This window comes from Aquarana catesbeiana, unplaced genomic scaffold, assembly GCF_042186555.1.
Source record: "Aquarana catesbeiana isolate 2022-GZ unplaced genomic scaffold, ASM4218655v1 unanchor167, whole genome shotgun sequence".
NCBI classification, from domain to species: domain Eukaryota; kingdom Metazoa; phylum Chordata; class Amphibia; order Anura; family Ranidae; genus Aquarana; species Aquarana catesbeiana.
In genome coordinates, this window is record NW_027362587.1 from 1 (window position 1) to 22,819 (window position 22,819).

General features: G+C 54.4%; 33 non-coding genes across 33 annotated transcripts; all 33 read right to left on the reverse strand.

Moving 5' to 3' along the window:
- Window positions 1-134: 134 nt before the first annotated feature.
- On the reverse strand, window positions 135-298 carry LOC141121330 (U1 spliceosomal RNA). Its single transcript, XR_012240423.1, has one exon. It is a non-coding gene; the product is annotated as a U1 spliceosomal RNA (small nuclear RNA).
- Window positions 299-825: 527 nt separating this feature from the next.
- LOC141121341 (U1 spliceosomal RNA) lies at window positions 826-989 on the reverse strand. The gene has a single exon (XR_012240434.1). It is a non-coding gene; the product is annotated as a U1 spliceosomal RNA (small nuclear RNA).
- Window positions 990-1,516: 527 nt separating this feature from the next.
- LOC141121352 (U1 spliceosomal RNA) lies at window positions 1,517-1,680 on the reverse strand. Its single transcript, XR_012240445.1, has one exon. It is a non-coding gene; the product is annotated as a U1 spliceosomal RNA (small nuclear RNA).
- Window positions 1,681-2,207: 527 nt separating this feature from the next.
- On the reverse strand, window positions 2,208-2,371 carry LOC141121364 (U1 spliceosomal RNA). The gene has a single exon (XR_012240456.1). It is a non-coding gene; the product is annotated as a U1 spliceosomal RNA (small nuclear RNA).
- A 527-nt stretch (window positions 2,372-2,898) lies between these two features.
- Window positions 2,899-3,062, reverse strand: LOC141121372 (U1 spliceosomal RNA). The gene has a single exon (XR_012240464.1). It is a non-coding gene; the product is annotated as a U1 spliceosomal RNA (small nuclear RNA).
- A 527-nt stretch (window positions 3,063-3,589) lies between these two features.
- On the reverse strand, window positions 3,590-3,753 carry LOC141121331 (U1 spliceosomal RNA). Its single transcript, XR_012240424.1, has one exon. It is a non-coding gene; the product is annotated as a U1 spliceosomal RNA (small nuclear RNA).
- Window positions 3,754-4,280: 527 nt separating this feature from the next.
- Window positions 4,281-4,444, reverse strand: LOC141121332 (U1 spliceosomal RNA). Its single transcript, XR_012240425.1, has one exon. It is a non-coding gene; the product is annotated as a U1 spliceosomal RNA (small nuclear RNA).
- Window positions 4,445-4,971: 527 nt separating this feature from the next.
- LOC141121333 (U1 spliceosomal RNA) lies at window positions 4,972-5,135 on the reverse strand. The gene has a single exon (XR_012240426.1). It is a non-coding gene; the product is annotated as a U1 spliceosomal RNA (small nuclear RNA).
- A 527-nt stretch (window positions 5,136-5,662) lies between these two features.
- On the reverse strand, window positions 5,663-5,826 carry LOC141121334 (U1 spliceosomal RNA). The gene has a single exon (XR_012240427.1). It is a non-coding gene; the product is annotated as a U1 spliceosomal RNA (small nuclear RNA).
- A 527-nt stretch (window positions 5,827-6,353) lies between these two features.
- LOC141121335 (U1 spliceosomal RNA) lies at window positions 6,354-6,517 on the reverse strand. Its single transcript, XR_012240428.1, has one exon. It is a non-coding gene; the product is annotated as a U1 spliceosomal RNA (small nuclear RNA).
- Window positions 6,518-7,044: 527 nt separating this feature from the next.
- LOC141121336 (U1 spliceosomal RNA) lies at window positions 7,045-7,208 on the reverse strand. The gene has a single exon (XR_012240429.1). It is a non-coding gene; the product is annotated as a U1 spliceosomal RNA (small nuclear RNA).
- Window positions 7,209-7,735: 527 nt separating this feature from the next.
- On the reverse strand, window positions 7,736-7,899 carry LOC141121337 (U1 spliceosomal RNA). The gene has a single exon (XR_012240430.1). It is a non-coding gene; the product is annotated as a U1 spliceosomal RNA (small nuclear RNA).
- A 527-nt stretch (window positions 7,900-8,426) lies between these two features.
- LOC141121338 (U1 spliceosomal RNA) lies at window positions 8,427-8,590 on the reverse strand. The gene has a single exon (XR_012240431.1). It is a non-coding gene; the product is annotated as a U1 spliceosomal RNA (small nuclear RNA).
- A 527-nt stretch (window positions 8,591-9,117) lies between these two features.
- On the reverse strand, window positions 9,118-9,281 carry LOC141121339 (U1 spliceosomal RNA). Its single transcript, XR_012240432.1, has one exon. It is a non-coding gene; the product is annotated as a U1 spliceosomal RNA (small nuclear RNA).
- A 527-nt stretch (window positions 9,282-9,808) lies between these two features.
- LOC141121340 (U1 spliceosomal RNA) lies at window positions 9,809-9,972 on the reverse strand. Its single transcript, XR_012240433.1, has one exon. It is a non-coding gene; the product is annotated as a U1 spliceosomal RNA (small nuclear RNA).
- A 527-nt stretch (window positions 9,973-10,499) lies between these two features.
- On the reverse strand, window positions 10,500-10,663 carry LOC141121342 (U1 spliceosomal RNA). The gene has a single exon (XR_012240435.1). It is a non-coding gene; the product is annotated as a U1 spliceosomal RNA (small nuclear RNA).
- A 527-nt stretch (window positions 10,664-11,190) lies between these two features.
- On the reverse strand, window positions 11,191-11,354 carry LOC141121343 (U1 spliceosomal RNA). Its single transcript, XR_012240436.1, has one exon. It is a non-coding gene; the product is annotated as a U1 spliceosomal RNA (small nuclear RNA).
- Window positions 11,355-11,881: 527 nt separating this feature from the next.
- On the reverse strand, window positions 11,882-12,045 carry LOC141121344 (U1 spliceosomal RNA). The gene has a single exon (XR_012240437.1). It is a non-coding gene; the product is annotated as a U1 spliceosomal RNA (small nuclear RNA).
- A 527-nt stretch (window positions 12,046-12,572) lies between these two features.
- LOC141121345 (U1 spliceosomal RNA) lies at window positions 12,573-12,736 on the reverse strand. Its single transcript, XR_012240438.1, has one exon. It is a non-coding gene; the product is annotated as a U1 spliceosomal RNA (small nuclear RNA).
- A 527-nt stretch (window positions 12,737-13,263) lies between these two features.
- LOC141121346 (U1 spliceosomal RNA) lies at window positions 13,264-13,427 on the reverse strand. Its single transcript, XR_012240439.1, has one exon. It is a non-coding gene; the product is annotated as a U1 spliceosomal RNA (small nuclear RNA).
- A 527-nt stretch (window positions 13,428-13,954) lies between these two features.
- On the reverse strand, window positions 13,955-14,118 carry LOC141121347 (U1 spliceosomal RNA). Its single transcript, XR_012240440.1, has one exon. It is a non-coding gene; the product is annotated as a U1 spliceosomal RNA (small nuclear RNA).
- A 527-nt stretch (window positions 14,119-14,645) lies between these two features.
- On the reverse strand, window positions 14,646-14,809 carry LOC141121348 (U1 spliceosomal RNA). Its single transcript, XR_012240441.1, has one exon. It is a non-coding gene; the product is annotated as a U1 spliceosomal RNA (small nuclear RNA).
- A 527-nt stretch (window positions 14,810-15,336) lies between these two features.
- LOC141121349 (U1 spliceosomal RNA) lies at window positions 15,337-15,500 on the reverse strand. The gene has a single exon (XR_012240442.1). It is a non-coding gene; the product is annotated as a U1 spliceosomal RNA (small nuclear RNA).
- Window positions 15,501-16,027: 527 nt separating this feature from the next.
- On the reverse strand, window positions 16,028-16,191 carry LOC141121350 (U1 spliceosomal RNA). The gene has a single exon (XR_012240443.1). It is a non-coding gene; the product is annotated as a U1 spliceosomal RNA (small nuclear RNA).
- Window positions 16,192-16,718: 527 nt separating this feature from the next.
- Window positions 16,719-16,882, reverse strand: LOC141121351 (U1 spliceosomal RNA). The gene has a single exon (XR_012240444.1). It is a non-coding gene; the product is annotated as a U1 spliceosomal RNA (small nuclear RNA).
- A 527-nt stretch (window positions 16,883-17,409) lies between these two features.
- LOC141121370 (U1 spliceosomal RNA) lies at window positions 17,410-17,573 on the reverse strand. The gene has a single exon (XR_012240462.1). It is a non-coding gene; the product is annotated as a U1 spliceosomal RNA (small nuclear RNA).
- Window positions 17,574-18,100: 527 nt separating this feature from the next.
- On the reverse strand, window positions 18,101-18,264 carry LOC141121354 (U1 spliceosomal RNA). The gene has a single exon (XR_012240446.1). It is a non-coding gene; the product is annotated as a U1 spliceosomal RNA (small nuclear RNA).
- Window positions 18,265-18,791: 527 nt separating this feature from the next.
- Window positions 18,792-18,955, reverse strand: LOC141121355 (U1 spliceosomal RNA). Its single transcript, XR_012240447.1, has one exon. It is a non-coding gene; the product is annotated as a U1 spliceosomal RNA (small nuclear RNA).
- Window positions 18,956-19,482: 527 nt separating this feature from the next.
- Window positions 19,483-19,646, reverse strand: LOC141121356 (U1 spliceosomal RNA). The gene has a single exon (XR_012240448.1). It is a non-coding gene; the product is annotated as a U1 spliceosomal RNA (small nuclear RNA).
- Window positions 19,647-20,173: 527 nt separating this feature from the next.
- On the reverse strand, window positions 20,174-20,337 carry LOC141121357 (U1 spliceosomal RNA). The gene has a single exon (XR_012240449.1). It is a non-coding gene; the product is annotated as a U1 spliceosomal RNA (small nuclear RNA).
- A 527-nt stretch (window positions 20,338-20,864) lies between these two features.
- On the reverse strand, window positions 20,865-21,028 carry LOC141121358 (U1 spliceosomal RNA). Its single transcript, XR_012240450.1, has one exon. It is a non-coding gene; the product is annotated as a U1 spliceosomal RNA (small nuclear RNA).
- Window positions 21,029-21,555: 527 nt separating this feature from the next.
- Window positions 21,556-21,719, reverse strand: LOC141121359 (U1 spliceosomal RNA). Its single transcript, XR_012240451.1, has one exon. It is a non-coding gene; the product is annotated as a U1 spliceosomal RNA (small nuclear RNA).
- A 527-nt stretch (window positions 21,720-22,246) lies between these two features.
- Window positions 22,247-22,410, reverse strand: LOC141121360 (U1 spliceosomal RNA). Its single transcript, XR_012240452.1, has one exon. It is a non-coding gene; the product is annotated as a U1 spliceosomal RNA (small nuclear RNA).
- Window positions 22,411-22,819: the final 409 nt, after the last annotated feature.

The following is a 22,819-nucleotide window of genomic DNA, read 5'->3' on the forward strand; positions in this document are numbered from 1 at the left end:
GACGCGTTGAACCCTCGTAGAAGGCCCCGCACAGACCCCACCTGAGACAGGAACAGGTGGCTGGAGGAAACCTTGTAGAAACGATAAAGGCCCCGTAGTTTCTTTCGTCAAGCTGTCTTTTGACCAGGAATAATCAGGGGAAAGCGCGAACGCAGTCCCCCACTACCACAAATTATGCAGTCGAGTTTCCTGCATTTGAGGAAATCGCAGGGGTCAGCACAGCCGGAGTGCAATGGCCGAGCCTCGCCCTGGGAGAACCACCTTCATGATCATGGTATCTCCCCTGCCAGGTAAGTATGAGTCGGAATCGTCACTCTAGCACCCCCCGGTCAGGGGCACGCCTCCACCAGGTTATGGAGGGGCTTTCTGGGTGCCTGCTGGCAAACTAGCCTCAGTCGCAGCTATTCCATCAGCAAGGCACATTATCCCTGTGAACAGTCAGGCGTATTGGTTCCTTTTTGGTAGCCCTCCTGGGAAGCCTCTGAAAATGTCTTTATGCACGCAAGGGGTTTACAACCAGGCTCCCAAGCTACACTGCAGCACACATATATTTGCATAGAGGGGCGGCGGACTAAGCATCCAGGCACGAGGCAGCTTTGTTCTGCGAAACTAGGCCCGCGGCGAGCCCATAGCATAGGGATATGGAAAGCATGCAGCATACAGATATGGGTTTGATGCAGGAGAAGTGGCTGACGCGTTGAACCCTCGTAGAAGGCCCCGCACAGACCCCACCTGAGACAGGAACAGGTGGCTGGAGGAAACCTTGTAGAAACGATAAAGGCCCCGTAGTTTCTTTCGTCAAGCTGTCTTTTGACCAGGAATAATCAGGGGAAAGCGCGAACGCAGTCCCCCACTACCACAAATTATGCAGTCGAGTTTCCTGCATTTGAGGAAATCGCAGGGGTCAGCACAGCCGGAGTGCAATGGCCGAGCCTCGCCCTGGGAGAACCACCTTCATGATCATGGTATCTCCCCTGCCAGGTAAGTATGAGTCGGAATCGTCACTCTAGCACCCCCCGGTCAGGGGCACGCCTCCACCAGGTTATGGAGGGGCTTTCTGGGTGCCTGCTGGCAAACTAGCCTCAGTCGCAGCTATTCCATCAGCAAGGCACATTATCCCTGTGAACAGTCAGGCGTATTGGTTCCTTTTTGGTAGCCCTCCTGGGAAGCCTCTGAAAATGTCTTTATGCACGCAAGGGGTTTACAACCAGGCTCCCAAGCTACACTGCAGCACACATATATTTGCATAGAGGGGCGGCGGACTAAGCATCCAGGCACGAGGCAGCTTTGTTCTGCGAAACTAGGCCCGCGGCGAGCCCATAGCATAGGGATATGGAAAGCATGCAGCATACAGATATGGGTTTGATGCAGGAGAAGTGGCTGACGCGTTGAACCCTCGTAGAAGGCCCCGCACAGACCCCACCTGAGACAGGAACAGGTGGCTGGAGGAAACCTTGTAGAAACGATAAAGGCCCCGTAGTTTCTTTCGTCAAGCTGTCTTTTGACCAGGAATAATCAGGGGAAAGCGCGAACGCAGTCCCCCACTACCACAAATTATGCAGTCGAGTTTCCTGCATTTGAGGAAATCGCAGGGGTCAGCACAGCCGGAGTGCAATGGCCGAGCCTCGCCCTGGGAGAACCACCTTCATGATCATGGTATCTCCCCTGCCAGGTAAGTATGAGTCGGAATCGTCACTCTAGCACCCCCCGGTCAGGGGCACGCCTCCACCAGGTTATGGAGGGGCTTTCTGGGTGCCTGCTGGCAAACTAGCCTCAGTCGCAGCTATTCCATCAGCAAGGCACATTATCCCTGTGAACAGTCAGGCGTATTGGTTCCTTTTTGGTAGCCCTCCTGGGAAGCCTCTGAAAATGTCTTTATGCACGCAAGGGGTTTACAACCAGGCTCCCAAGCTACACTGCAGCACACATATATTTGCATAGAGGGGCGGCGGACTAAGCATCCAGGCACGAGGCAGCTTTGTTCTGCGAAACTAGGCCCGCGGCGAGCCCATAGCATAGGGATATGGAAAGCATGCAGCATACAGATATGGGTTTGATGCAGGAGAAGTGGCTGACGCGTTGAACCCTCGTAGAAGGCCCCGCACAGACCCCACCTGAGACAGGAACAGGTGGCTGGAGGAAACCTTGTAGAAACGATAAAGGCCCCGTAGTTTCTTTCGTCAAGCTGTCTTTTGACCAGGAATAATCAGGGGAAAGCGCGAACGCAGTCCCCCACTACCACAAATTATGCAGTCGAGTTTCCTGCATTTGAGGAAATCGCAGGGGTCAGCACAGCCGGAGTGCAATGGCCGAGCCTCGCCCTGGGAGAACCACCTTCATGATCATGGTATCTCCCCTGCCAGGTAAGTATGAGTCGGAATCGTCACTCTAGCACCCCCCGGTCAGGGGCACGCCTCCACCAGGTTATGGAGGGGCTTTCTGGGTGCCTGCTGGCAAACTAGCCTCAGTCGCAGCTATTCCATCAGCAAGGCACATTATCCCTGTGAACAGTCAGGCGTATTGGTTCCTTTTTGGTAGCCCTCCTGGGAAGCCTCTGAAAATGTCTTTATGCACGCAAGGGGTTTACAACCAGGCTCCCAAGCTACACTGCAGCACACATATATTTGCATAGAGGGGCGGCGGACTAAGCATCCAGGCACGAGGCAGCTTTGTTCTGCGAAACTAGGCCCGCGGCGAGCCCATAGCATAGGGATATGGAAAGCATGCAGCATACAGATATGGGTTTGATGCAGGAGAAGTGGCTGACGCGTTGAACCCTCGTAGAAGGCCCCGCACAGACCCCACCTGAGACAGGAACAGGTGGCTGGAGGAAACCTTGTAGAAACGATAAAGGCCCCGTAGTTTCTTTCGTCAAGCTGTCTTTTGACCAGGAATAATCAGGGGAAAGCGCGAACGCAGTCCCCCACTACCACAAATTATGCAGTCGAGTTTCCTGCATTTGAGGAAATCGCAGGGGTCAGCACAGCCGGAGTGCAATGGCCGAGCCTCGCCCTGGGAGAACCACCTTCATGATCATGGTATCTCCCCTGCCAGGTAAGTATGAGTCGGAATCGTCACTCTAGCACCCCCCGGTCAGGGGCACGCCTCCACCAGGTTATGGAGGGGCTTTCTGGGTGCCTGCTGGCAAACTAGCCTCAGTCGCAGCTATTCCATCAGCAAGGCACATTATCCCTGTGAACAGTCAGGCGTATTGGTTCCTTTTTGGTAGCCCTCCTGGGAAGCCTCTGAAAATGTCTTTATGCACGCAAGGGGTTTACAACCAGGCTCCCAAGCTACACTGCAGCACACATATATTTGCATAGAGGGGCGGCGGACTAAGCATCCAGGCACGAGGCAGCTTTGTTCTGCGAAACTAGGCCCGCGGCGAGCCCATAGCATAGGGATATGGAAAGCATGCAGCATACAGATATGGGTTTGATGCAGGAGAAGTGGCTGACGCGTTGAACCCTCGTAGAAGGCCCCGCACAGACCCCACCTGAGACAGGAACAGGTGGCTGGAGGAAACCTTGTAGAAACGATAAAGGCCCCGTAGTTTCTTTCGTCAAGCTGTCTTTTGACCAGGAATAATCAGGGGAAAGCGCGAACGCAGTCCCCCACTACCACAAATTATGCAGTCGAGTTTCCTGCATTTGAGGAAATCGCAGGGGTCAGCACAGCCGGAGTGCAATGGCCGAGCCTCGCCCTGGGAGAACCACCTTCATGATCATGGTATCTCCCCTGCCAGGTAAGTATGAGTCGGAATCGTCACTCTAGCACCCCCCGGTCAGGGGCACGCCTCCACCAGGTTATGGAGGGGCTTTCTGGGTGCCTGCTGGCAAACTAGCCTCAGTCGCAGCTATTCCATCAGCAAGGCACATTATCCCTGTGAACAGTCAGGCGTATTGGTTCCTTTTTGGTAGCCCTCCTGGGAAGCCTCTGAAAATGTCTTTATGCACGCAAGGGGTTTACAACCAGGCTCCCAAGCTACACTGCAGCACACATATATTTGCATAGAGGGGCGGCGGACTAAGCATCCAGGCACGAGGCAGCTTTGTTCTGCGAAACTAGGCCCGCGGCGAGCCCATAGCATAGGGATATGGAAAGCATGCAGCATACAGATATGGGTTTGATGCAGGAGAAGTGGCTGACGCGTTGAACCCTCGTAGAAGGCCCCGCACAGACCCCACCTGAGACAGGAACAGGTGGCTGGAGGAAACCTTGTAGAAACGATAAAGGCCCCGTAGTTTCTTTCGTCAAGCTGTCTTTTGACCAAGAATAATCAGGGGAAAGCGCGAACGCAGTCCCCCACTACCACAAATTATGCAGTCGAGTTTCCTGCATTTGAGGAAATCGCAGGGGTCAGCACAGCCGGAGTGCAATGGCCGAGCCTCGCCCTGGGAGAACCACCTTCATGATCATGGTATCTCCCCTGCCAGGTAAGTATGAGTCGGAATCGTCACTCTAGCACCCCCCGGTCAGGGGCACGCCTCCACCAGGTTATGGAGGGGCTTTCTGGGTGCCTGCTGGCAAACTAGCCTCAGTCGCAGCTATTCCATCAGCAAGGCACATTATCCCTGTGAACAGTCAGGCGTATTGGTTCCTTTTTGGTAGCCCTCCTGGGAAGCCTCTGAAAATGTCTTTATGCACGCAAGGGGTTTACAACCAGGCTCCCAAGCTACACTGCAGCACACATATATTTGCATAGAGGGGCGGCGGACTAAGCATCCAGGCACGAGGCAGCTTTGTTCTGCGAAACTAGGCCCGCGGCGAGCCCATAGCATAGGGATATGGAAAGCATGCAGCATACAGATATGGGTTTGATGCAGGAGAAGTGGCTGACGCGTTGAACCCTCGTAGAAGGCCCCGCACAGACCCCACCTGAGACAGGAACAGGTGGCTGGAGGAAACCTTGTAGAAACGATAAAGGCCCCGTAGTTTCTTTCGTCAAGCTGTCTTTTGACCAGGAATAATCAGGGGAAAGCGCGAACGCAGTCCCCCACTACCACAAATTATGCAGTCGAGTTTCCTGCATTTGAGGAAATCGCAGGGGTCAGCACAGCCGGAGTGCAATGGCCGAGCCTCGCCCTGGGAGAACCACCTTCATGATCATGGTATCTCCCCTGCCAGGTAAGTATGAGTCGGAATCGTCACTCTAGCACCCCCCGGTCAGGGGCACGCCTCCACCAGGTTATGGAGGGGCTTTCTGGGTGCCTGCTGGCAAACTAGCCTCAGTCGCAGCTATTCCATCAGCAAGGCACATTATCCCTGTGAACAGTCAGGCGTATTGGTTCCTTTTTGGTAGCCCTCCTGGGAAGCCTCTGAAAATGTCTTTATGCACGCAAGGGGTTTACAACCAGGCTCCCAAGCTACACTGCAGCACACATATATTTGCATAGAGGGGCGGCGGACTAAGCATCCAGGCACGAGGCAGCTTTGTTCTGCGAAACTAGGCCCGCGGCGAGCCCATAGCATAGGGATATGGAAAGCATGCAGCATACAGATATGGGTTTGATGCAGGAGAAGTGGCTGACGCGTTGAACCCTCGTAGAAGGCCCCGCACAGACCCCACCTGAGACAGGAACAGGTGGCTGGAGGAAACCTTGTAGAAACGATAAAGGCCCCGTAGTTTCTTTCGTCAAGCTGTCTTTTGACCAGGAATAATCAGGGGAAAGCGCGAACGCAGTCCCCCACTACCACAAATTATGCAGTCGAGTTTCCTGCATTTGAGGAAATCGCAGGGGTCAGCACAGCCGGAGTGCAATGGCCGAGCCTCGCCCTGGGAGAACCACCTTCATGATCATGGTATCTCCCCTGCCAGGTAAGTATGAGTCGGAATCGTCACTCTAGCACCCCCCGGTCAGGGGCACGCCTCCACCAGGTTATGGAGGGGCTTTCTGGGTGCCTGCTGGCAAACTAGCCTCAGTCGCAGCTATTCCATCAGCAAGGCACATTATCCCTGTGAACAGTCAGGCGTATTGGTTCCTTTTTGGTAGCCCTCCTGGGAAGCCTCTGAAAATGTCTTTATGCACGCAAGGGGTTTACAACCAGGCTCCCAAGCTACACTGCAGCACACATATATTTGCATAGAGGGGCGGCGGACTAAGCATCCAGGCACGAGGCAGCTTTGTTCTGCGAAACTAGGCCCGCGGCGAGCCCATAGCATAGGGATATGGAAAGCATGCAGCATACAGATATGGGTTTGATGCAGGAGAAGTGGCTGACGCGTTGAACCCTCGTAGAAGGCCCCGCACAGACCCCACCTGAGACAGGAACAGGTGGCTGGAGGAAACCTTGTAGAAACGATAAAGGCCCCGTAGTTTCTTTCGTCAAGCTGTCTTTTGACCAGGAATAATCAGGGGAAAGCGCGAACGCAGTCCCCCACTACCACAAATTATGCAGTCGAGTTTCCTGCATTTGAGGAAATCGCAGGGGTCAGCACAGCCGGAGTGCAATGGCCGAGCCTCGCCCTGGGAGAACCACCTTCATGATCATGGTATCTCCCCTGCCAGGTAAGTATGAGTCGGAATCGTCACTCTAGCACCCCCCGGTCAGGGGCACGCCTCCACCAGGTTATGGAGGGGCTTTCTGGGTGCCTGCTGGCAAACTAGCCTCAGTCGCAGCTATTCCATCAGCAAGGCACATTATCCCTGTGAACAGTCAGGCGTATTGGTTCCTTTTTGGTAGCCCTCCTGGGAAGCCTCTGAAAATGTCTTTATGCACGCAAGGGGTTTACAACCAGGCTCCCAAGCTACACTGCAGCACACATATATTTGCATAGAGGGGCGGCGGACTAAGCATCCAGGCACGAGGCAGCTTTGTTCTGCGAAACTAGGCCCGCGGCGAGCCCATAGCATAGGGATATGGAAAGCATGCAGCATACAGATATGGGTTTGATGCAGGAGAAGTGGCTGACGCGTTGAACCCTCGTAGAAGGCCCCGCACAGACCCCACCTGAGACAGGAACAGGTGGCTGGAGGAAACCTTGTAGAAACGATAAAGGCCCCGTAGTTTCTTTCGTCAAGCTGTCTTTTGACCAGGAATAATCAGGGGAAAGCGCGAACGCAGTCCCCCACTACCACAAATTATGCAGTCGAGTTTCCTGCATTTGAGGAAATCGCAGGGGTCAGCACAGCCGGAGTGCAATGGCCGAGCCTCGCCCTGGGAGAACCACCTTCATGATCATGGTATCTCCCCTGCCAGGTAAGTATGAGTCGGAATCGTCACTCTAGCACCCCCCGGTCAGGGGCACGCCTCCACCAGGTTATGGAGGGGCTTTCTGGGTGCCTGCTGGCAAACTAGCCTCAGTCGCAGCTATTCCATCAGCAAGGCACATTATCCCTGTGAACAGTCAGGCGTATTGGTTCCTTTTTGGTAGCCCTCCTGGGAAGCCTCTGAAAATGTCTTTATGCACGCAAGGGGTTTACAACCAGGCTCCCAAGCTACACTGCAGCACACATATATTTGCATAGAGGGGCGGCGGACTAAGCATCCAGGCACGAGGCAGCTTTGTTCTGCGAAACTAGGCCCGCGGCGAGCCCATAGCATAGGGATATGGAAAGCATGCAGCATACAGATATGGGTTTGATGCAGGAGAAGTGGCTGACGCGTTGAACCCTCGTAGAAGGCCCCGCACAGACCCCACCTGAGACAGGAACAGGTGGCTGGAGGAAACCTTGTAGAAACGATAAAGGCCCCGTAGTTTCTTTCGTCAAGCTGTCTTTTGACCAGGAATAATCAGGGGAAAGCGCGAACGCAGTCCCCCACTACCACAAATTATGCAGTCGAGTTTCCTGCATTTGAGGAAATCGCAGGGGTCAGCACAGCCGGAGTGCAATGGCCGAGCCTCGCCCTGGGAGAACCACCTTCATGATCATGGTATCTCCCCTGCCAGGTAAGTATGAGTCGGAATCGTCACTCTAGCACCCCCCGGTCAGGGGCACGCCTCCACCAGGTTATGGAGGGGCTTTCTGGGTGCCTGCTGGCAAACTAGCCTCAGTCGCAGCTATTCCATCAGCAAGGCACATTATCCCTGTGAACAGTCAGGCGTATTGGTTCCTTTTTGGTAGCCCTCCTGGGAAGCCTCTGAAAATGTCTTTATGCACGCAAGGGGTTTACAACCAGGCTCCCAAGCTACACTGCAGCACACATATATTTGCATAGAGGGGCGGCGGACTAAGCATCCAGGCACGAGGCAGCTTTGTTCTGCGAAACTAGGCCCGCGGCGAGCCCATAGCATAGGGATATGGAAAGCATGCAGCATACAGATATGGGTTTGATGCAGGAGAAGTGGCTGACGCGTTGAACCCTCGTAGAAGGCCCCGCACAGACCCCACCTGAGACAGGAACAGGTGGCTGGAGGAAACCTTGTAGAAACGATAAAGGCCCCGTAGTTTCTTTCGTCAAGCTGTCTTTTGACCAGGAATAATCAGGGGAAAGCGCGAACGCAGTCCCCCACTACCACAAATTATGCAGTCGAGTTTCCTGCATTTGAGGAAATCGCAGGGGTCAGCACAGCCGGAGTGCAATGGCCGAGCCTCGCCCTGGGAGAACCACCTTCATGATCATGGTATCTCCCCTGCCAGGTAAGTATGAGTCGGAATCGTCACTCTAGCACCCCCCGGTCAGGGGCACGCCTCCACCAGGTTATGGAGGGGCTTTCTGGGTGCCTGCTGGCAAACTAGCCTCAGTCGCAGCTATTCCATCAGCAAGGCACATTATCCCTGTGAACAGTCAGGCGTATTGGTTCCTTTTTGGTAGCCCTCCTGGGAAGCCTCTGAAAATGTCTTTATGCACGCAAGGGGTTTACAACCAGGCTCCCAAGCTACACTGCAGCACACATATATTTGCATAGAGGGGCGGCGGACTAAGCATCCAGGCACGAGGCAGCTTTGTTCTGCGAAACTAGGCCCGCGGCGAGCCCATAGCATAGGGATATGGAAAGCATGCAGCATACAGATATGGGTTTGATGCAGGAGAAGTGGCTGACGCGTTGAACCCTCGTAGAAGGCCCCGCACAGACCCCACCTGAGACGGGAACAGGTGGCTGGAGGAAACCTTGTAGAAACGATAAAGGCCCCGTAGTTTCTTTCGTCAAGCTGTCTTTTGACCAGGAATAATCAGGGGAAAGCGCGAACGCAGTCCCCCACTACCACAAATTATGCAGTCGAGTTTCCTGCATTTGAGGAAATCGCAGGGGTCAGCACAGCCGGAGTGCAATGGCCGAGCCTCGCCCTGGGAGAACCACCTTCATGATCATGGTATCTCCCCTGCCAGGTAAGTATGAGTCGGAATCGTCACTCTAGCACCCCCCGGTCAGGGGCACGCCTCCACCAGGTTATGGAGGGGCTTTCTGGGTGCCTGCTGGCAAACTAGCCTCAGTCGCAGCTATTCCATCAGCAAGGCACATTATCCCTGTGAACAGTCAGGCGTATTGGTTCCTTTTTGGTAGCCCTCCTGGGAAGCCTCTGAAAATGTCTTTATGCACGCAAGGGGTTTACAACCAGGCTCCCAAGCTACACTGCAGCACACATATATTTGCATAGAGGGGCGGCGGACTAAGCATCCAGGCACGAGGCAGCTTTGTTCTGCGAAACTAGGCCCGCGGCGAGCCCATAGCATAGGGATATGGAAAGCATGCAGCATACAGATATGGGTTTGATGCAGGAGAAGTGGCTGACGCGTTGAACCCTCGTAGAAGGCCCCGCACAGACCCCACCTGAGACAGGAACAGGTGGCTGGAGGAAACCTTGTAGAAACGATAAAGGCCCCGTAGTTTCTTTCGTCAAGCTGTCTTTTGACCAGGAATAATCAGGGGAAAGCGCGAACGCAGTCCCCCACTACCACAAATTATGCAGTCGAGTTTCCTGCATTTGAGGAAATCGCAGGGGTCAGCACAGCCGGAGTGCAATGGCCGAGCCTCGCCCTGGGAGAACCACCTTCATGATCATGGTATCTCCCCTGCCAGGTAAGTATGAGTCGGAATCGTCACTCTAGCACCCCCCGGTCAGGGGCACGCCTCCACCAGGTTATGGAGGGGCTTTCTGGGTGCCTGCTGGCAAACTAGCCTCAGTCGCAGCTATTCCATCAGCAAGGCACATTATCCCTGTGAACAGTCAGGCGTATTGGTTCCTTTTTGGTAGCCCTCCTGGGAAGCCTCTGAAAATGTCTTTATGCACGCAAGGGGTTTACAACCAGGCTCCCAAGCTACACTGCAGCACACATATATTTGCATAGAGGGGCGGCGGACTAAGCATCCAGGCACGAGGCAGCTTTGTTCTGCGAAACTAGGCCTGCGGCGAGCCCATAGCATAGGGATATGGAAAGCATGCAGCATACAGATATGGGTTTGATGCAGGAGAAGTGGCTGACGCGTTGAACCCTCGTAGAAGGCCCCGCACAGACCCCACCTGAGACAGGAACAGGTGGCTGGAGGAAACCTTGTAGAAACGATAAAGGCCCCGTAGTTTCTTTCGTCAAGCTGTCTTTTGACCAGGAATAATCAGGGGAAAGCGCGAACGCAGTCCCCCACTACCACAAATTATGCAGTCGAGTTTCCTGCATTTGAGGAAATCGCAGGGGTCAGCACAGCCGGAGTGCAATGGCCGAGCCTCGCCCTGGGAGAACCACCTTCATGATCATGGTATCTCCCCTGCCAGGTAAGTATGAGTCGGAATCGTCACTCTAGCACCCCCCGGTCAGGGGCACGCCTCCACCAGGTTATGGAGGGGCTTTCTGGGTGCCTGCTGGCAAACTAGCCTCAGTCGCAGCTATTCCATCAGCAAGGCACATTATCCCTGTGAACAGTCAGGCGTATTGGTTCCTTTTTGGTAGCCCTCCTGGGAAGCCTCTGAAAATGTCTTTATGCACGCAAGGGGTTTACAACCAGGCTCCCAAGCTACACTGCAGCACACATATATTTGCATAGAGGGGCGGCGGACTAAGCATCCAGGCACGAGGCAGCTTTGTTCTGCGAAACTAGGCCCGCGGCGAGCCCATAGCATAGGGATATGGAAAGCATGCAGCATACAGATATGGGTTTGATGCAGGAGAAGTGGCTGACGCGTTGAACCCTCGTAGAAGGCCCCGCACAGACCCCACCTGAGACAGGAACAGGTGGCTGGAGGAAACCTTGTAGAAACGATAAAGGCCCCGTAGTTTCTTTCGTCAAGCTGTCTTTTGACCAGGAATAATCAGGGGAAAGCGCGAACGCAGTCCCCCACTACCACAAATTATGCAGTCGAGTTTCCTGCATTTGAGGAAATCGCAGGGGTCAGCACAGCCGGAGTGCAATGGCCGAGCCTCGCCCTGGGAGAACCACCTTCATGATCATGGTATCTCCCCTGCCAGGTAAGTATGAGTCGGAATCGTCACTCTAGCACCCCCCGGTCAGGGGCACGCCTCCACCAGGTTATGGAGGGGCTTTCTGGGTGCCTGCTGGCAAACTAGCCTCAGTCGCAGCTATTCCATCAGCAAGGCACATTATCCCTGTGAACAGTCAGGCGTATTGGTTCCTTTTTGGTAGCCCTCCTGGGAAGCCTCTGAAAATGTCTTTATGCACGCAAGGGGTTTACAACCAGGCTCCCAAGCTACACTGCAGCACACATATATTTGCATAGAGGGGCGGCGGACTAAGCATCCAGGCACGAGGCAGCTTTGTTCTGCGAAACTAGGCCCGCGGCGAGCCCATAGCATAGGGATATGGAAAGCATGCAGCATACAGATATGGGTTTGATGCAGGAGAAGTGGCTGACGCGTTGAACCCTCGTAGAAGGCCCCGCACAGACCCCACCTGAGACAGGAACAGGTGGCTGGAGGAAACCTTGTAGAAACGATAAAGGCCCCGTAGTTTCTTTCGTCAAGCTGTCTTTTGACCAGGAATAATCAGGGGAAAGCGCGAACGCAGTCCCCCACTACCACAAATTATGCAGTCGAGTTTCCTGCATTTGAGGAAATCGCAGGGGTCAGCACAGCCGGAGTGCAATGGCCGAGCCTCGCCCTGGGAGAACCACCTTCATGATCATGGTATCTCCCCTGCCAGGTAAGTATGAGTCGGAATCGTCACTCTAGCACCCCCCGGTCAGGGGCACGCCTCCACCAGGTTATGGAGGGGCTTTCTGGGTGCCTGCTGGCAAACTAGCCTCAGTCGCAGCTATTCCATCAGCAAGGCACATTATCCCTGTGAACAGTCAGGCGTATTGGTTCCTTTTTGGTAGCCCTCCTGGGAAGCCTCTGAAAATGTCTTTATGCACGCAAGGGGTTTACAACCAGGCTCCCAAGCTACACTGCAGCACACATATATTTGCATAGAGGGGCGGCGGACTAAGCATCCAGGCACGAGGCAGCTTTGTTCTGCGAAACTAGGCCCGCGGCGAGCCCATAGCATAGGGATATGGAAAGCATGCAGCATACAGATATGGGTTTGATGCAGGAGAAGTGGCTGACGCGTTGAACCCTCGTAGAAGGCCCCGCACAGACCCCACCTGAGACAGGAACAGGTGGCTGGAGGAAACCTTGTAGAAACGATAAAGGCCCCGTAGTTTCTTTCGTCAAGCTGTCTTTTGACCAGGAATAATCAGGGGAAAGCGCGAACGCAGTCCCCCACTACCACAAATTATGCAGTCGAGTTTCCTGCATTTGAGGAAATCGCAGGGGTCAGCACAGCCGGAGTGCAATGGCCGAGCCTCGCCCTGGGAGAACCACCTTCATGATCATGGTATCTCCCCTGCCAGGTAAGTATGAGTCGGAATCGTCACTCTAGCACCCCCCGGTCAGGGGCACGCCTCCACCAGGTTATGGAGGGGCTTTCTGGGTGCCTGCTGGCAAACTAGCCTCAGTCGCAGCTATTCCATCAGCAAGGCACATTATCCCTGTGAACAGTCAGGCGTATTGGTTCCTTTTTGGTAGCCCTCCTGGGAAGCCTCTGAAAATGTCTTTATGCACGCAAGGGGTTTACAACCAGGCTCCCAAGCTACACTGCAGCACACATATATTTGCATAGAGGGGCGGCGGACTAAGCATCCAGGCACGAGGCAGCTTTGTTCTGCGAAACTAGGCCCGCGGCGAGCCCATAGCATAGGGATATGGAAAGCATGCAGCATACAGATATGGGTTTGATGCAGGAGAAGTGGCTGACGCGTTGAACCCTCGTAGAAGGCCCCGCACAGACCCCACCTGAGACAGGAACAGGTGGCTGGAGGAAACCTTGTAGAAACGATAAAGGCCCCGTAGTTTCTTTCGTCAAGCTGTCTTTTGACCAGGAATAATCAGGGGAAAGCGCGAACGCAGTCCCCCACTACCACAAATTATGCAGTCGAGTTTCCTGCATTTGAGGAAATCGCAGGGGTCAGCACAGCCGGAGTGCAATGGCCGAGCCTCGCCCTGGGAGAACCACCTTCATGATCATGGTATCTCCCCTGCCAGGTAAGTATGAGTCGGAATCGTCACTCTAGCACCCCCCGGTCAGGGGCACGCCTCCACCAGGTTATGGAGGGGCTTTCTGGGTGCCTGCTGGCAAACTAGCCTCAGTCGCAGCTATTCCATCAGCAAGGCACATTATCCCTGTGAACAGTCAGGCGTATTGGTTCCTTTTTGGTAGCCCTCCTGGGAAGCCTCTGAAAATGTCTTTATGCACGCAAGGGGTTTACAACCAGGCTCCCAAGCTACACTGCAGCACACATATATTTGCATAGAGGGGCGGCGGACTAAGCATCCAGGCACGAGGCAGCTTTGTTCTGCGAAACTAGGCCCGCGGCGAGCCCATAGCATAGGGATATGGAAAGCATGCAGCATACAGATATGGGTTTGATGCAGGAGAAGTGGCTGACGCGTTGAACCCTCGTAGAAGGCCCCGCACAGACCCCACCTGAGACAGGAACAGGTGGCTGGAGGAAACCTTGTAGAAACGATAAAGGCCCCGTAGTTTCTTTCGTCAAGCTGTCTTTTGACCAGGAATAATCAGGGGAAAGCGCGAACGCAGTCCCCCACTACCACAAATTATGCAGTCGAGTTTCCTGCATTTGAGGAAATCGCAGGGGTCAGCACAGCCGGAGTGCAATGGCCGAGCCTCGCCCTGGGAGAACCACCTTCATGATCATGGTATCTCCCCTGCCAGGTAAGTATGAGTCGGAATCGTCACTCTAGCACCCCCCGGTCAGGGGCACGCCTCCACCAGGTTATGGAGGGGCTTTCTGGGTGCCTGCTGGCAAACTAGCCTCAGTCGCAGCTATTCCATCAGCAAGGCACATTATCCCTGTGAACAGTCAGGCGTATTGGTTCCTTTTTGGTAGCCCTCCTGGGAAGCCTCTGAAAATGTCTTTATGCACGCAAGGGGTTTACAACCAGGCTCCCAAGCTACACTGCAGCACACATATATTTGCATAGAGGGGCGGCGGACTAAGCATCCAGGCACGAGGCAGCTTTGTTCTGCGAAACTAGGCCCGCGGCGAGCCCATAGCATAGGGATATGGAAAGCATGCAGCATACAGATATGGGTTTGATGCAGGAGAAGTGGCTGACGCGTTGAACCCTCGTAGAAGGCCCCGCACAGACCCCACCTGAGACGGGAACAGGTGGCTGGAGGAAACCTTGTAGAAACGATAAAGGCCCCGTAGTTTCTTTCGTCAAGCTGTCTTTTGACCAGGAATAATCAGGGGAAAGCGCGAACGCAGTCCCCCACTACCACAAATTATGCAGTCGAGTTTCCTGCATTTGAGGAAATCGCAGGGGTCAGCACAGCCGGAGTGCAATGGCCGAGCCTCGCCCTGGGAGAACCACCTTCATGATCATGGTATCTCCCCTGCCAGGTAAGTATGAGTCGGAATCGTCACTCTAGCACCCCCCGGTCAGGGGCACGCCTCCACCAGGTTATGGAGGGGCTTTCTGGGTGCCTGCTGGCAAACTAGCCTCAGTCGCAGCTATTCCATCAGCAAGGCACATTATCCCTGTGAACAGTCAGGCGTATTGGTTCCTTTTTGGTAGCCCTCCTGGGAAGCCTCTGAAAATGTCTTTATGCACGCAAGGGGTTTACAACCAGGCTCCCAAGCTACACTGCAGCACACATATATTTGCATAGAGGGGCGGCGGACTAAGCATCCAGGCACGAGGCAGCTTTGTTCTGCGAAACTAGGCCCGCGGCGAGCCCATAGCATAGGGATATGGAAAGCATGCAGCATACAGATATGGGTTTGATGCAGGAGAAGTGGCTGACGCGTTGAACCCTCGTAGAAGGCCCCGCACAGACCCCACCTGAGACGGGAACAGGTGGCTGGAGGAAACCTTGTAGAAACGATAAAGGCCCCGTAGTTTCTTTCGTCAAGCTGTCTTTTGACCAGGAATAATCAGGGGAAAGCGCGAACGCAGTCCCCCACTACCACAAATTATGCAGTCGAGTTTCCTGCATTTGAGGAAATCGCAGGGGTCAGCACAGCCGGAGTGCAATGGCCGAGCCTCGCCCTGGGAGAACCACCTTCATGATCATGGTATCTCCCCTGCCAGGTAAGTATGAGTCGGAATCGTCACTCTAGCACCCCCCGGTCAGGGGCACGCCTCCACCAGGTTATGGAGGGGCTTTCTGGGTGCCTGCTGGCAAACTAGCCTCAGTCGCAGCTATTCCATCAGCAAGGCACATTATCCCTGTGAACAGTCAGGCGTATTGGTTCCTTTTTGGTAGCCCTCCTGGGAAGCCTCTGAAAATGTCTTTATGCACGCAAGGGGTTTACAACCAGGCTCCCAAGCTACACTGCAGCACACATATATTTGCATAGAGGGGCGGCGGACTAAGCATCCAGGCACGAGGCAGCTTTGTTCTGCGAAACTAGGCCCGCGGCGAGCCCATAGCATAGGGATATGGAAAGCATGCAGCATACAGATATGGGTTTGATGCAGGAGAAGTGGCTGACGCGTTGAACCCTCGTAGAAGGCCCCGCACAGACCCCACCTGAGACAGGAACAGGTGGCTGGAGGAAACCTTGTAGAAACGATAAAGGCCCCGTAGTTTCTTTCGTCAAGCTGTCTTTTGACCAGGAATAATCAGGGGAAAGCGCGAACGCAGTCCCCCACTACCACAAATTATGCAGTCGAGTTTCCTGCATTTGAGGAAATCGCAGGGGTCAGCACAGCCGGAGTGCAATGGCCGAGCCTCGCCCTGGGAGAACCACCTTCATGATCATGGTATCTCCCCTGCCAGGTAAGTATGAGTCGGAATCGTCACTCTAGCACCCCCCGGTCAGGGGCACGCCTCCACCAGGTTATGGAGGGGCTTTCTGGGTGCCTGCTGGCAAACTAGCCTCAGTCGCAGCTATTCCATCAGCAAGGCACATTATCCCTGTGAACAGTCAGGCGTATTGGTTCCTTTTTGGTAGCCCTCCTGGGAAGCCTCTGAAAATGTCTTTATGCACGCAAGGGGTTTACAACCAGGCTCCCAAGCTACACTGCAGCACACATATATTTGCATAGAGGGGCGGCGGACTAAGCATCCAGGCACGAGGCAGCTTTGTTCTGCGAAACTAGGCCCGCGGCGAGCCCATAGCATAGGGATATGGAAAGCATGCAGCATACAGATATGGGTTTGATGCAGGAGAAGTGGCTGACGCGTTGAACCCTCGTAGAAGGCCCCGCACAGACCCCACCTGAGACAGGAACAGGTGGCTGGAGGAAACCTTGTAGAAACGATAAAGGCCCCGTAGTTTCTTTCGTCAAGCTGTCTTTTGACCAGGAATAATCAGGGGAAAGCGCGAACGCAGTCCCCCACTACCACAAATTATGCAGTCGAGTTTCCTGCATTTGAGGAAATCGCAGGGGTCAGCACAGCCGGAGTGCAATGGCCGAGCCTCGCCCTGGGAGAACCACCTTCATGATCATGGTATCTCCCCTGCCAGGTAAGTATGAGTCGGAATCGTCACTCTAGCACCCCCCGGTCAGGGGCACGCCTCCACCAGGTTATGGAGGGGCTTTCTGGGTGCCTGCTGGCAAACTAGCCTCAGTCGCAGCTATTCCATCAGCAAGGCACATTATCCCTGTGAACAGTCAGGCGTATTGGTTCCTTTTTGGTAGCCCTCCTGGGAAGCCTCTGAAAATGTCTTTATGCACGCAAGGGGTTTACAACCAGGCTCCCAAGCTACACTGCAGCACACATATATTTGCATAGAGGGGCGGCGGACTAAGCATCCAGGCACGAGGCAGCTTTGTTCTGCGAAACTAGGCCCGCGGCGAGCCCATAGCATAGGGATATGGAAAGCATGCAGCATACAGATATGGGTTTGATGCAGGAGAAGTGGCTGACGCGTTGAACCCTCGTAGAAGGCCCCGCACAGACCCCACCTGAGACAGGAACAGGTGGCTGGAGGAAACCTTGTAGAAACGATAAAGGCCCCGTAGTTTCTTTCGTCAAGCTGTCTTTTGACCAGGAATAATCAGGGGAAAGCGCGAACGCAGTCCCCCACTACCACAAATTATGCAGTCGAGTTTCCTGCATTTGAGGAAATCGCAGGGGTCAGCACAGCCGGAGTGCAATGGCCAAGCCTCGCCCTGGGAGAACCACCTTCATGATCATGGTATCTCCCCTGCCAGGTAAGTATGAGTCGGAATCGTCACTCTAGCACCCCCCGGTCAGGGGCACGCCTCCACCAGGTTATGGAGGGGCTTTCTGGGTGCCTGCTGGCAAACTAGCCTCAGTCGCAGCTATTCCATCAGCAAGGCACATTATCCCTGTGAACAGTCAGGCGTATTGGTTCCTTTTTGGTAGCCCTCCTGGGAAGCCTCTGAAAATGTCTTTATGCACGCAAGGGGTTTACAACCAGGCTCCCAAGCTACACTGCAGCACACATATATTTGCATAGAGGGGCGGCGGACTAAGCATCCAGGCACGAGGCAGCTTTGTTCTGCGAAACTAGGCCCGCGGCGAGCCCATAGCATAGGGATATGGAAAGCATGCAGCATACAGATATGGGTTTGATGCAGGAGAAGTGGCTGACGCGTTGAACCCTCGTAGAAGGCCCCGCACAGACCCCACCTGAGACAGGAACAGGTGGCTGGAGGAAACCTTGTAGAAACGATAAAGGCCCCGTAGTTTCTTTCGTCAAGCTGTCTTTTGACCAGGAATAATCAGGGGAAAGCGCGAACGCAGTCCCCCACTACCACAAATTATGCAGTCGAGTTTCCTGCATTTGAGGAAATCGCAGGGGTCAGCACAGCCGGAGTGCAATGGCCGAGCCTCGCCCTGGGAGAACCACCTTCATGATCATGGTATCTCCCCTGCCAGGTAAGTATGAGTCGGAATCGTCACTCTAGCACCCCCCGGTCAGGGGCACGCCTCCACCAGGTTATGGAGGGGCTTTCTGGGTGCCTGCTGGCAAACTAGCCTCAGTCGCAGCTATTCCATCAGCAAGGCACATTATCCCTGTGAACAGTCAGGCGTATTGGTTCCTTTTTGGTAGCCCTCCTGGGAAGCCTCTGAAAATGTCTTTATGCACGCAAGGGGTTTACAACCAGGCTCCCAAGCTACACTGCAGCACACATATATTTGCATAGAGGGGCGGCGGACTAAGCATCCAGGCACGAGGCAGCTTTGTTCTGCGAAACTAGGCCCGCGGCGAGCCCATAGCATAGGGATATGGAAAGCATGCAGCATACAGATATGGGTTTGATGCAGGAGAAGTGGCTGACGCGTTGAACCCTCGTAGAAGGCCCCGCACAGACCCCACCTGAGACAGGAACAGGTGGCTGGAGGAAACCTTGTAGAAACGATAAAGGCCCCGTAGTTTCTTTCGTCAAGCTGTCTTTTGACCAGGAATAATCAGGGGAAAGCGCGAACGCAGTCCCCCACTACCACAAATTATGCAGTCGAGTTTCCTGCATTTGAGGAAATCGCAGGGGTCAGCACAGCCGGAGTGCAATGGCCGAGCCTCGCCCTGGGAGAACCACCTTCATGATCATGGTATCTCCCCTGCCAGGTAAGTATGAGTCGGAATCGTCACTCTAGCACCCCCCGGTCAGGGGCACGCCTCCACCAGGTTATGGAGGGGCTTTCTGGGTGCCTGCTGGCAAACTAGCCTCAGTCGCAGCTATTCCATCAGCAAGGCACATTATCCCTGTGAACAGTCAGGCGTATTGGTTCCTTTTTGGTAGCCCTCCTGGGAAGCCTCTGAAAATGTCTTTATGCACGCAAGGGGTTTACAACCAGGCTCCCAAGCTACACTGCAGCACACATATATTTGCATAGAGGGGCGGCGGACTAAGCATCCAGGCACGAGGCAGCTTTGTTCTGCGAAACTAGGCCCGCGGCGAGCCCATAGCATAGGGATATGGAAAGCATGCAGCATACAGATATGGGTTTGATGCAGGAGAAGTGGCTGACGCGTTGAACCCTCGTAGAAGGCCCCGCACAGACCCCACCTGAGACAGGAACAGGTGGCTGGAGGAAACCTTGTAGAAACGATAAAGGCCCCGTAGTTTCTTTCGTCAAGCTGTCTTTTGACCAGGAATAATCAGGGGAAAGCGCGAACGCAGTCCCCCACTACCACAAATTATGCAGTCGAGTTTCCTGCATTTGAGGAAATCGCAGGGGTCAGCACAGCCGGAGTGCAATGGCCGAGCCTCGCCCTGGGAGAACCACCTTCATGATCATGGTATCTCCCCTGCCAGGTAAGTATGAGTCGGAATCGTCACTCTAGCACCCCCCGGTCAGGGGCACGCCTCCACCAGGTTATGGAGGGGCTTTCTGGGTGCCTGCTGGCAAACTAGCCTCAGTCGCAGCTATTCCATCAGCAAGGCACATTATCCCTGTGAACAGTCAGGCGTATTGGTTCCTTTTTGGTAGCCCTCCTGGGAAGCCTCTGAAAATGTCTTTATGCACGCAAGGGGTTTACAACCAGGCTCCCAAGCTACACTGCAGCACACATATATTTGCATAGAGGGGCGGCGGACTAAGCATCCAGGCACGAGGCAGCTTTGTTCTGCGAAACTAGGCCCGCGGCGAGCCCATAGCATAGGGATATGGAAAGCATGCAGCATACAGATATGGGTTTGATGCAGGAGAAGTGGCTGACGCGTTGAACCCTCGTAGAAGGCCCCGCACAGACCCCACCTGAGACAGGAACAGGTGGCTGGAGGAAACCTTGTAGAAACGATAAAGGCCCCGTAGTTTCTTTCGTCAAGCTGTCTTTTGACCAGGAATAATCAGGGGAAAGCGCGAACGCAGTCCCCCACTACCACAAATTATGCAGTCGAGTTTCCTGCATTTGAGGAAATCGCAGGGGTCAGCACAGCCGGAGTGCAATGGCCGAGCCTCGCCCTGGGAGAACCACCTTCATGATCATGGTATCTCCCCTGCCAGGTAAGTATGAGTCGGAATCGTCACTCTAGCACCCCCCGGTCAGGGGCACGCCTCCACCAGGTTATGGAGGGGCTTTCTGGGTGCCTGCTGGCAAACTAGCCTCAGTCGCAGCTATTCCATCAGCAAGGCACATTATCCCTGTGAACAGTCAGGCGTATTGGTTCCTTTTTGGTAGCCCTCCTGGGAAGCCTCTGAAAATGTCTTTATGCACGCAAGGGGTTTACAACCAGGCTCCCAAGCTACACTGCAGCACACATATATTTGCATAGAGGGGCGGCGGACTAAGCATCCAGGCACGAGGCAGCTTTGTTCTGCGAAACTAGGCCCGCGGCGAGCCCATAGCATAGGGATATGGAAAGCATGCAGCATACAGATATGGGTTTGATGCAGGAGAAGTGGCTGACGCGTTGAACCCTCGTAGAAGGCCCCGCACAGACCCCACCTGAGACAGGAACAGGTGGCTGGAGGAAACCTTGTAGAAACGATAAAGGCCCCGTAGTTTCTTTCGTCAAGCTGTCTTTTGACCAGGAATAATCAGGGGAAAGCGCGAACGCAGTCCCCCACTACCACAAATTATGCAGTCGAGTTTCCTGCATTTGAGGAAATCGCAGGGGTCAGCACAGCCGGAGTGCAATGGCCGAGCCTCGCCCTGGGAGAACCACCTTCATGATCATGGTATCTCCCCTGCCAGGTAAGTATGAGTCGGAATCGTCACTCTAGCACCCCCCGGTCAGGGGCACGCCTCCACCAGGTTATGGAGGGGCTTTCTGGGTGCCTGCTGGCAAACTAGCCTCAGTCGCAGCTATTCCATCAGCAAGGCACATTATCCCTGTGAACAGTCAGGCGTATTGGTTCCTTTTTGGTAGCCCTCCTGGGAAGCCTCTGAAAATGTCTTTATGCACGCAAGGGGTTTACAACCAGGCTCCCAAGCTACACTGCAGCACACATATATTTGCATAGAGGGGCGGCGGACTAAGCATCCAGGCACGAGGCAGCTTTGTTCTGCGAAACTAGGCCCGCGGCGAGCCCATAGCATAGGGATATGGAAAGCATGCAGCATACAGATATGGGTTTGATGCAGGAGAAGTGGCTGACGCGTTGAACCCTCGTAGAAGGCCCCGCACAGACCCCACCTGAGACAGGAACAGGTGGCTGGAGGAAACCTTGTAGAAACGATAAAGGCCCCGTAGTTTCTTTCGTCAAGCTGTCTTTTGACCAGGAATAATCAGGGGAAAGCGCGAACGCAGTCCCCCACTACCACAAATTATGCAGTCGAGTTTCCTGCATTTGAGGAAATCGCAGGGGTCAGCACAGCCGGAGTGCAATGGCCGAGCCTCGCCCTGGGAGAACCACCTTCATGATCATGGTATCTCCCCTGCCAGGTAAGTATGAGTCGGAATCGTCACTCTAGCACCCCCCGGTCAGGGGCACGCCTCCACCAGGTTATGGAGGGGCTTTCTGGGTGCCTGCTGGCAAACTAGCCTCAGTCGCAGCTATTCCATCAGCAAGGCACATTATCCCTGTGAACAGTCAGGCGTATTGGTTCCTTTTTGGTAGCCCTCCTGGGAAGCCTCTGAAAATGTCTTTATGCACGCAAGGGGTTTACAACCAGGCTCCCAAGCTACACTGCAGCACACATATATTTGCATAGAGGGGCGGCGGACTAAGCATCCAGGCACGAGGCAGCTTTGTTCTGCGAAACTAGGCCCGCGGCGAGCCCATAGCATAGGGATATGGAAAGCATGCAGCATACAGATATGGGTTTGATGCAGGAGAAGTGGCTGACGCGTTGAACCCTCGTAGAAGGCCCCGCACAGACCCCACCTGAGACAGGAACAGGTGGCTGGAGGAAACCTTGTAGAAACGATAAAGGCCCCGTAGTTTCTTTCGTCAAGCTGTCTTTTGACCAGGAATAATCAGGGGAAAGCGCGAACGCAGTCCCCCACTACCACAAATTATGCAGTCGAGTTTCCTGCATTTGAGGAAATCGCAGGGGTCAGCACAGCCGGAGTGCAATGGCCGAGCCTCGCCCTGGGAGAACCACCTTCATGATCATGGTATCTCCCCTGCCAGGTAAGTATGAGTCGGAATCGTCACTCTAGCACCCCCCGGTCAGGGGCACGCCTCCACCAGGTTATGGAGGGGCTTTCTGGGTGCCTGCTGGCAAACTAGCCTCAGTCGCAGCTATTCCATCAGCAAGGCACATTATCCCTGTGAACAGTCAGGCGTATTGGTTCCTTTTTGGTAGCCCTCCTGGGAAGCCTCTGAAAATGTCTTTATGCACGCAAGGGGTTTACAACCAGGCTCCCAAGCTACACTGCAGCACACATATATTTGCATAGAGGGGCGGCGGACTAAGCATCCAGGCACGAGGCAGCTTTGTTCTGCGAAACTAGGCCCGCGGCGAGCCCATAGCATAGGGATATGGAAAGCATGCAGCATACAGATATGGGTTTGATGCAGGAGAAGTGGCTGACGCGTTGAACCCTC